Source organism: Anneissia japonica, unplaced genomic scaffold (assembly GCF_011630105.1).
Source record: "Anneissia japonica isolate Jap-2015-1 unplaced genomic scaffold, ASM1163010v1 scaffold169_len739621_cov184, whole genome shotgun sequence".
Lineage (NCBI taxonomy): Eukaryota > Metazoa > Echinodermata > Crinoidea > Comatulida > Comatulidae > Anneissia > Anneissia japonica.
This window is the reverse complement of record NW_022688869.1, coordinates 669430-680724: the sequence shown is the minus strand read 5'-3', so window position 1 is coordinate 680724 and position 11295 is coordinate 669430. Positions and strand designations below refer to the sequence as shown.

General features: G+C 38.3%; 1 pseudogene; it reads right to left on the bottom strand.

The window, feature by feature from the left end:
* The window catches only part of LOC117124020, a 37839-nt pseudogene extending 27781 nt beyond the window's left edge, over window positions 1-10058 (bottom strand).
* Window positions 10059-11295: the final 1237 nt, after the last annotated feature.

Below are 11295 nucleotides of genomic sequence, written 5' to 3'. Positions count from 1 at the left end.
ACTCAATTACTGGTACTGGTACTTGTAGCGTCTGATTTCAGACATTCGGCAGCCATTGACATTATGTTGGCGTTAAAAGACTGCATATTGTGATGAGGGACCATAGGCTATTTATAATGATGTAGCTGGGCATGTATTTTATGGTGATAATTAAAAGATGAAAAATAGTGAAAGTTTAACATTGTTCTGTGTATATCATTTGAATTTCTTAAATTTCGAACGAATGACCGCTGATTTTCGTGTAATTATGTACCCACTTTTGTCTTCTAATCGGATTAAAATCTGACCGAATTTTGGCCGATATCGAAAATAAGTTAGGCCGAATTTGGCCGTGAGATGGCGTGTGTTTGGCCGTGAAGACTGTCGACTATCTGGCAACCCTGCTAACTAGGGCGAATATTGGGAAAATCTGAGTTGGGGGGGGGGGGCTATGACGTACGAAGAGATTTTTGTTTAGAAATGCTTGAGGTCGTACATTATTATTTTATGTCTCAATAATTAGAGTTTTTTTAAAAAATTGTTCACCTTGAAGTTGCAACTCCCTTGAGCTAGCGTTGCCACCTTAGCAATGCACTGTAGTGGCCGAGGCTTATCCAAGGTGGAAGTTACTGGAGCCCAGCGATCTGAGCATTAAAGCTGTTTTAAAACGATTTCAGAGAGTGTGTCTTGACAATAACGGTGACATAAGCAAAAATATTTTTAGTTTCAATTAATTGAGCACCCGAACTATGTTGACCTAAACATTTCACTAATAAATTTTTAGTAACGCGTCAGTGAAATAAATATTCACATAAATATTTAGTACACTCTCTAATGACTCAATTACTGGTACTGGTGCTTGTAGCGTCTGATTTCAGACATTCGGCAGCCATTGACATTATGTTGGCGTTAAAAGACTGCATATTGTGATGAGGGACCTGTGTACAAACAATTACCAAACACAAAAAATATGGAAAACTAAATGCTATTTACAAAATATTCTATTTAATGCTTATGGGTGAAAATTTCTTTGATAAATTGGCTTCTATTCAGTTGAATTTTTTTTACATGATTATTTATATATATATTTTTAAATAAAACCAATTTCTTTTAATTATAAATACATTCCCCTGAATTCGTGATAATTCGTTATCACGCATAGATTTGTGCTAAATGCGTGAAAAAGTATGGATCACGCATGTGTTTCTGCAAAATGTGTGTTTCATCCAAAATCACTTTGAAATGCGAGACAGTTGGTAACTATGCTATAGATCGACTACAATGTACCTTAATATTTAATACATTTAAATCAAATTTAGATCAATCTTAATAATGTGACTTTAAAAAAGCAGAGGAAAAAAAAAAGTATAAATAAAGAAAAATTGATCGCCCAAACGCATCAGAAGTTATTTTCGGGCGTCTAGAAAAAATTTTCTCGAAGATAATGTTATCTTTTTCGGTCCCGGCCCCTCCCCCCTTCGGACATCTGTGGATTCGCCCCTGAATTGGCCTACATGCCAGCGACTAAAGAACATAGGCTATTTATAATGATGTAGCTGGGCATGTATTTTATGGTGATAATTAAAAGATGAAAAATAGTGAAAGTTTAACGTACCCACTTTTGTCTTCTAATCGGATTAAAATCTGGCGGAATTTTGGCCGATATCGAAAACAAGTTTGGCCGAATTTGGCCGTGAGATGGCGTGTGTTTGGCCGTGAAGACTGTCGACTATCTGGCAACCCTGCTAACTAGGGCGAATATTGGGAAAATCTGAGTGGGGGGGGGGCCTATGACGTACGAAGAGATTTTTGTTTAGAAATGCTTGAGGTCGTACATTATTATTTTATGTCTCAATAATTATAGTTTTTAAAAAAAATTGTTCGCCTTGAAGTTGCAACTCCCTTGAGCCAGCGTTGCCACCTTAGCAATGCACTAAGTAGTAGCCGAGGCTTATCCAAGGTGGAAGCTACTGGAGCCCAGCATATGGTCGGCGGGGTACCTGCTTGTACGCGGTTGTGGTGGCGACGCCGTCTCAACATTGGGAGTGTGCATTTTCCTTATCTTTCGTGTTCGCAGTTTGTTTCTGCCGTTTTTCACTTTATTACTTGAACGGCTTGTGTTTATTTCCTTCCCATCCAACAGCAAGTACACTCGCCATTTACAGGATGAGAATGATGCTTTATAAACCTAGTCTCCTAATGAGGCTTAGGGAGTGAAGTTGATTTTGGTCGTGAGAAAAAGTGCTGCTGTGACAGGAATCGAACCAAGGACCCTGGGATCAGAAGGCAAGCATCTAACCACTGAGCTATTCAACTCCCCTCTAAATATTTTGTTTATTTTATTTTGTTATTTTTTTTAATTTTATAAAAAAAAATATTTATTTATTTTCATATTATTTTCATATTTATTTGTTTCAATTTGATTCATGGTCTGACTACTTTTAGCGCCTTTAGACGATTTTATTGTGGAAAGGCGCTATACAAATATCCTACAATTACCATAGACACTGAGGGAATTTAAATCGAAAGTTAGCTTTTTTGAAGCAGGCACACGTACGCTAATGTGCTCTACTCCTGTCTCTTATACACATCTAGATGTGTATAAGAGACAGATGTTGACCTAATTTAAAAACTTGATTTTCTCCGTAAATCCCAACTTTCATGCGACGCAACATCGATATATGACGTTTACATAATATATATAACCTATGGTGAGAATTTCGTTGACTAAGTCTATGCAACGGTTAAGGTGATATTTTACTGGACTATATCGTTAAAGACGGAAAACGTTGAGATAAATGTATTCTTCACCCATGGTGACTTTTCCCCGCGTAGGTCCAGTTAAAAGGTAGATTTATTTGTTTAATTACAAGGGTCTTTGTTGGGAATTTCATAGACTGTAAGATTCCCCGTATAATCCTTTATTATGCGTAAATACTCACTATTGATACTTTGCGCTGCACATGCGCAATCATCACATCTGGGAAATTCCAGTTCAGAACTTCGAGAAAAGGGTGCGGCATTAATCGACCATAAGTGTTTGCGTATAGGCCCCATTGATAACACATTTTCCCCGTGATAAGACATAAGTGTCGTCAGATTTAGAGAAATCTATCAAATCAAATACAGCTTTCAAATAATGAAGATGCATGCAAGCATAAGTTACAAACCTGAGAGATTTAAAATGCGTGACTACACACACCAGTTGGCTGGGTGGTGGGGGCTCCGGAGTCCATAGGCGGCGCTAGGATTTGCCCGACAGGGGGTCCGAGGTCCCCGTCGGGGGTGGGGTGCCAATGTCTCCGACGAAAAAAAGCGGGCGTGGTTGGGCATCTGTCTGCTGATATGTAGAAAATACATATTTTCTCACCGACAAATTGTGGTTTTTCTACCTGACGGGGAACTCAGTGTGTTTAATTTGAACACATATGTACACAAATAGTTCATTACTTAAACAGACAAAATATGAATGGCAATTTTAGTAACGCGTCAGTGAATGCATTCAAGACCGTTTTTACTTTTAATAAAACCAATTTCTTCTAATTTTAATTAGATTTTCCCCTGAATTTGTAATAATTTGTTATCATGCATAGACCTGTGCTAAATGCATGACAAATTTATGATCCACGCATGTGTTTCTGCAAAATCTGTGTTTCAAATAAATCACTTTGAAAAACGGTACCGTCCCGCACCTGTCTCTTATACACATCTAGATGTGTATAAGAGACAGGGGGTTATGTGACATAAAACAGCCAATCAGGCTGCTTAATTCTTCTTCATTGGAAATTCTCGATAGGAAAAAAAATCTCGCCCCGGTGCAGTGGTGGTGCTAGGATCTGCCCGACAGGGGGTTCCGAGCTCCCCGACGAGGAGGGGTTGGGGGTGCTCTTTCCAAAGATTTCGCTCCGTTCTCACATTCACTCCCACATTTTATAACACTGACAGGCTGAATCCGTCCAACAACCCCCTGTAACAACTCCCTGATCCGTCTGATTATGGTATTTCATTAAAATACATTATTTTAAGGTGGATATACTGTATCTTTACACGTCCCAGTTCTTGTCATGTATGTATGCCCAAAAATAATTTTGCGTTAGCTCAAATTTTCATAAATAAGCTTAATTGTTTGCAATCATGTTGTTGTAAATATAGTTAGCCAGCAGTTGACATGGAAACCGGTCAGCACAGCAACCAACACACTCAGACCAGACAGGGATGGTGCCAGCGAGATATATTATTCCTGTCTCTTATACACATCTAGATGTGTATAAGAGACAGCATCAGACCTCCCCACCCTCGGTCAGGGTCATCGAAACCCCTACGCCACACCTCATGGATCTGCATGCATTTACCTGTATGAGGCTTGCTTCAATTTATAGGGAAAATGCTGCGCGGTTAGTAATCTAAAATTGTTACAGTTAAAAGCAAGAAAATTCCGAAGTTCTATCAAAATAGGCGTATGCATGAATGCCTAATTCTATATTTACAAAACAAAAATCACAACGTAGGCCGTATGCTAATTAGCTTTTTAAACCTTACGTTTCTATCCGCACACAGACTCAGTAAGACATTATCATAGTTGAGAATTATACATGAATAATTATTACGGTATTCATTATTAACATTGGCTAAGCAGTCAATGTTGAATTTTTTTTAATTATCAAAACAACTTTTTGTATATGTGATACATAATAATATATTATAATACAGATACTAATTACCATATTTGTACATTTATACATTTGTTTTTAAAACAAAGGTCAACGGCAGCAGCGTCGTATCATATAATTTGCCTCGTGACGTCATTTCTCGATGTAAACAATTCACGACAGTGGTCAGGCAAGATCTGCCTTCAAAAACTTGATTTTCTCCGTAAATCCCAACTTTCATGCGACGCAACATCGATATATGACGTTTACATAATATATATAACCTATGGTGAGAATTTCGTTGACTAAGTCTATGCAACGGTTAAGGTGATATTTTACTGGACTTTATCGTTAAAGACGGAAAACGTTGAGATAAATGTATTCTTCACCCATGGTGACTTTTCCCCGCGTAGGTCCAGTTAAAAGGTAGATTTATTTGTTTAATTACAAGGGTCTTTGTTGGGAATTTCATAGACTGTAAGATTCCCCGTATAATCCTTTATTATGCGTAAATACTCACTATTGATACTTTGCGCTGCACATGCGCAATCATCACATCTGGGAAATTCCAGTTCAGAACTTCGAGAAAAGGGTGCGGCATTAATCGACCATAAGTGTTTGCGTATAGGCCCCATTGATAACACATTTTCCCCGTGATAAGACATAAGTGTCGTCAGATTTAGAGAAATCTATCAAATCAAATACAGCTTTCAAATAATGAAGATGCATGCAAGCATAAGTTACAAACCTGAGAGATTTAAAATGCGTGACTACACACACCAGTTGGCTGGGTGGTGGGGGCTCCGGAGTCCATAGGCGGCGCTAGGATTTGCCCGACAGGGGGTCCGAGGTCCCCGTCGGGGGTGGGGTGCCAATGTCTCCGACGAAAAAAAGCGGGCGTGGTTGGGCATCTGTCTGCTGATATGTAGAAAATACATATTTTCTCACCGACAAATTGTGGTTTTTCTACCTGACGGGGAACTCAGTGTGTTTAATTTGAACACATATGTACACAAATAGTTCATTACTTAAACAGACAAAATATGAATGGCAATTTTAGTAACGCGTCAGTGAATGCATTCAAGACCGTTTTTACTTTTAATAAAACCAATTTCTTCTAATTTTAATTAGATTTTCCCCTGAATTTGTAATAATTTGTTATCATGCATAGACCTGTGCTAAATGCATGACAAATTTATGATCCACGCATGTGTTTCTGCAAAATCTGTGTTTCAAATAAATCACTTTGAAAAACGGTACCGTCCCGCACGATGCGAAACAGTTGGTAACTATTTGCAAGGTTGCTCTAACAGAACTTCGAAGAATCGGTCCCTTGGCTACCACCTACCACACCCAAACCAGGGGCTTTTCCAAAGGTTTCGCTCCGTACTCACCTTCATTGATATGCTGAATCCGTCTGATTATGGTATTTCATTAGAATACATTAATTTAAGTTGGATATACTGCATCTTTACACGTCCCAGTTCTTGTCATGTATGTATGCCCAAAAATAATTTTGCGTTAGCTCAAATTTTCATAAATAAGCTTAATTGTTTGCAATCATGTTGTTGTAAATATAGTTAGCCAGCAGTTGACATGGAAACCGGTCAGCACAGCAACCAACACACTCAGACCAGACAGGGATGGTGCCAGCGAGATATATTATTCATCCATGCCCGCATACGTTCTCGTCGGAGACGGGCGTGGCGCTAGCGGGAAATCCAGTGGGGAAAAGGGCTCCCCACAGGACGTAACCAGAGGAGCCGTGGCTCCCCCCCCCCCCATTTGTACACAGTGTTAAAATGTTAAAGGTTATTCTTGAGCCAATACAAATTCTTTCCTGGGATCACTCAAAATGAATACTTCTAAAACGTACATGTAAATATGCATCAGTACACGTTATACATATGCCTAATAGAACACATAGGCCTCAGTCTAACCTTGATTTAAAAAAATCTTAAAAAAGAGAAGATAAAAAAAAAATGGTAAGGAATGAATAGAAAGAAAACGAAAAGGAAAGAAAAGAAAAGAAAGAAATAAAAAGAAAAAAGAATATAAAGGAAACGAAAAGAAAGGAAGAGAAAGAATATAAAAGGAAAATGAAAGAAAGATTAGAAAGAAAACGAGAGGAAAAGAAAAGGAAACGAAAAGAAAGGAAAAGAAAGGAATAAGATAAGAAAGAAAAGAAACGTAAAGAAAACGAAAAGCTAGAAGAATGACAGGGTATTAAAACAAAATTAATGGAAGTCTGTTACCAAGAAGGAATCAAAAGCTTGAAGTTTGGGGGGGGGGAAATATTTTGGTGTAACTAGTAACCGTTTGTTTGTATTAATGCAATTGCGGCGGGACAACTTTTGGATGCACACATTTAAATATCGTCTAAAAGGAGATAGTCTTAACTTAAATCTTAACTTAAATAGGTAAAGTATGGTATGGTATGTAAATAGGGTGAGAAAACACAACATTGAATAGACATTGCACCTATGAAATGGCCAGATATAATTTTCAAATGATGGCTAAATAAAATAATAATAATAATAATAACTAAATCCATAAATCTCAGGCAAGGTCCTTTTAAGATAGAAATTCGATACTGTGGTTCAATTTAGTTTTTATCCTTTTCCATGTTTCATTAAATTGTTGTTTAATACTACTACTACTACTACTACTACTACTACTACTACTACTACTAATAATAATAATAATAATAATAACAATGATGATGATGATTATGACGATAGTAATAATTGATAATAATATCAATAGCAATAAAAAGTGAAGAAAATTGTGCTAAATGCGAAAAAAAGTCGTGATTTGTTGATCATAACATATTATATACGGTATAGTTTAAGCTTACTAAGCTATAGTTAGGCCTAAGTTGTCCTGGATATTAAGTAGATCCCTGATAAAAGAGCATGAGAAATTTGTTGGCGTTTCATTTTGACCATAATGGTGATGTGATGATGATGAATTTTACTATATAAAAGTGTCATTTCCGGTCATCTCGAGAGGTGCTATTTCCTCAAATTTTCTCACCTCAGCCCAAGCCATGGTGGGGCTAAGGTGGTTGTGAAATAACGTTTTTAAAGTAGGCCTATGTAAAGTACATACTCAAAGACAATGTTTTAAAGCTTTGTTTTCTGTGGATATCACATACACATTAATAAGATCTCTATGTTGTCAAAAATCCCTGATAAAAGATCATGAGAATTTTTTTTGGCGCTTCATTTTGACTAATGGTGATGTGATAATGATGAATTTTACTAAAAGTGTCATTCCTGGACATCTAGAGGACTATTTCCTCAAATTTTCTCACCTCATCTCCAACCATGGTGGGGCTGAGGTGGGTGTCGACTCAAAAAATGCCCTCCCCCTCCACCTTTCAAAACAGATCTGTGCCCTTCCCTGGATATGACATTAAACTCCATCGAGTCGGCTCCTGATGTATGTCTTAGTGACTGCTATTTGTTTTTAGGATGTGATCTGGTTTTTCATGTCCATTTTTCGCGATTATGACTATTCTGGATAAAGAATGTTTTGAGCAGAGGTGGATTCAAGGGCACCCCCCCCCCACTTCATTTTTTAAGGAAAAAAAATAAAAATATATTTAAATTGAAGTGCGAGGGTGTCTAGAGATGCCCTAATCACCACAGCCCCAACCATGGTGGGGCTGAGGTGAGTGGTTCCTCAGTCTGTGAATGTCCCTAACTGGTTCACCTCTCTTTCGAATTCCTGAATCTGCCACTGTTGATTTTATTATATAATTATTTTTGCGCTTATTTATAATGCGTCTATATCAATTTCACTTTATCCTCTCAAACAGTCCTAAGAACGTTCAGAGTGCGGTACTTCACATTGAGATTCGCCACCTTGACCCGGCCGGGTCCTACGTAATTCGCATAACGGCTTCCCCCTTTCAAAATCCTGGCTACGTCTCTGGCTCCCCGCTTGGACACCCCTAGCTTTCGGGGAATTTCCAGCAAGGTCGTCGGGGGGAAAAAATCAAATCTCGAGTGCCGAAAGAATTGAATTCAAGCATGACTTATACTAAGCTAGGCCTATTAGGGATTAAAAACTGTTTGTTGCCAGCAGTGTGGTACCGGTACCTTATGTGCGAGGTCTTGTGTACTATTGCAATCGTATGGGTTCTGGTTCTGGTGTGTAAAGCCAACCCTTGACTGGAGGATGGTACTTTCGACAGGAGTCTAGTACCTCCAACAGGGGACCCTTATCATGCATAGTTTTCTATCAAGTTATTTAAAAAAAATAAAGAATCCCGATAATTAACACTTCTTTTTATTGTTTAATAAAAAAAAATTTTTTGCCCGACCGATAGTGGCCTGGCGCCACCCCTGCACTTAAAATTTATTGAAAGCCGAGTCATTTAATTTAATGTACTCATTTATGAGTTTTGTTTTGGTAATGACAATGTAGACTATTATACGGGTTGAGGGAAGTCCGCCGACAATCGGCTCAGTAAACTTTATTGAGCTCGCACGTTATATCCTTCTAAAGTTCTATAGCCTACAATATTGCATGGTCCTGGACCAACAATTAAAAGCTGTACACTTCATCACTTTATTCATAGAGATATTATATAGTGGACTGGGGAACCAACACTGCTATTTAGGCCTGTCTGCTGATGGCAATTACTATACACAAAGAGAACAGACGCGATATTACGATCTTGATGTTCGATCATTCCTACCGTCGAGCATGCGCAGAATTATATTTGTTGGGGCGTCAACGGGACCTGGGTATTGAGAAGACAGACAAAACTGTAGATCTTACAGCATGCGCATTGCGCAGTTATCTCTCGCAGTATTTCTTAATAACGAAAACATTGATATCAAGCGCAATTCACTGTTGAAAAGCTAAGTTATTGAAAACTAGGGGTGGCGCCAGTATTTTCCCAATTTTGACAATTAGGGGTTTCAAAGGCTTATTTAATCGATTGTAGAGACTAATAATGTGCAAAATACATATAATTTTGTTTCTTCTCCCCAATGAATTGTGGTTTTTCTCCCCGACAGGATAGATATTGTTTTACATTAATTTGTCGATGTGAATTGTGCCTAATTCAAATTGAGCCTATTTTTATCGTTTCCCTTCAAAATACCATTGATTTTGCCGTCGGAATGATCGTCAGAGGACTGAATTCTCCAGTTCACTATAGAGTAATACCTCCATGATTCAATAAAGTAAATTAAAGATCTAATAGCTAACTAACTACAAAGCGTCTTCGTCATTAGTGAAAACTGGTCGGCCAACTAATTCTCTGGCGCTGCCAAGTGGGTTTGCCTTCTCGGCGCACCACCCAAATCCACTGCTTGCCATATTGTGGTTGACAACAATCCGTCGCACGACATGGAAGAATCTGTTAAGTACTTACCTGATTTTCCCAGCAACGTCATTATTCTTATCGAGGCCAAGAAAGAAATGATAACATGTTATGTACCGGTATCACTTATGTTATTTAACAGGATACAACGGTGGGTTTGACTACGCATGCGCATATATAGGCTGGGAAATTCCCAGTATGATATGCTCCGCGTATCATAATTGTAAAAATGACAGGTGGGCCTGTTGATAAGGAAATTGGTGTTTGCGTCACTGAAGATGTGTATAAGAGACAGATATTGCATGGTCCTGGACCAACAATTAAAAGCTGTACACTTCATCACTTTATTCATAGAGATATTATATAGTGGACTGGGGAAACAACACTGCTACTTAGGCCTGTCTGCTGATGGCAATTACTATACAAAGAGAACAGACGCGATATTACGATCTTGATGTTGATCATTCCTACCGTCGAGCATGCGCAGAATTATATTTGTTGGGGCGTCAACGGGACCTGGGTATTGAGAAGACAGACAAAACTGTAGATCTTACAGCATGCGCATTGCGCAGTTATCTCTCGCAGTATTTCTTAATAACGAAAACATTGATATCAAGCGCAATTCACTGTTGAAAAGCTAAGTTATTGAAAACTAGGGGTGGCGCCAGTATTTTCCCAAGAAGCAACATCGACCATGACAGCGTGGTTGACAGATTTCATGCAAAATTTCTAAAATATAGAATTTCTCTTTCAAGAATAAGGATTTGAAAATAAATTGGATGGTCACATTGCACTCTTTGTTTCTTGCTTTATTAGTTCTTTGTGACCTTAAGGTCACAAGGAACTAATGGGATAATTCGAACATGAAACGTATGTGTGTGTGTGTGAGCAAAGTGAGCAGCGGGTTTGTAAACGAATAGGCTCCTAAACAGTGCCTCACGGTGGGTATAATGTTTTCCTCATAGTAACTGGTGGACATAGTTGTGCAAGAATTGTTTGTTTTTTTATGTTAGATGAGAAATGTAGGACTTACGCGATAAAACATATACCACCTACCACCATTTTTGAGTCGTTTGTAGGAGAAAATTTCGATATGCGCATGCGTCGGAAAAACTTTTCCGACATTTTGTTTTTCATCGCGAGAGGGTAAGCGAGCTCCATAATGCATACCTTGTTGGTGTAGTTGACCAATTGTTTACGGAATTGTCGGTAGGGTTAGGCCTCTGTCGTGTTAATGTAGCAGGTGCATGTATTAATAAAAATGAAAAAGAGTGATCTAACCAAACAGGTCTATAAGTATAGAGCCCAATCTCAAATATAGTCTCA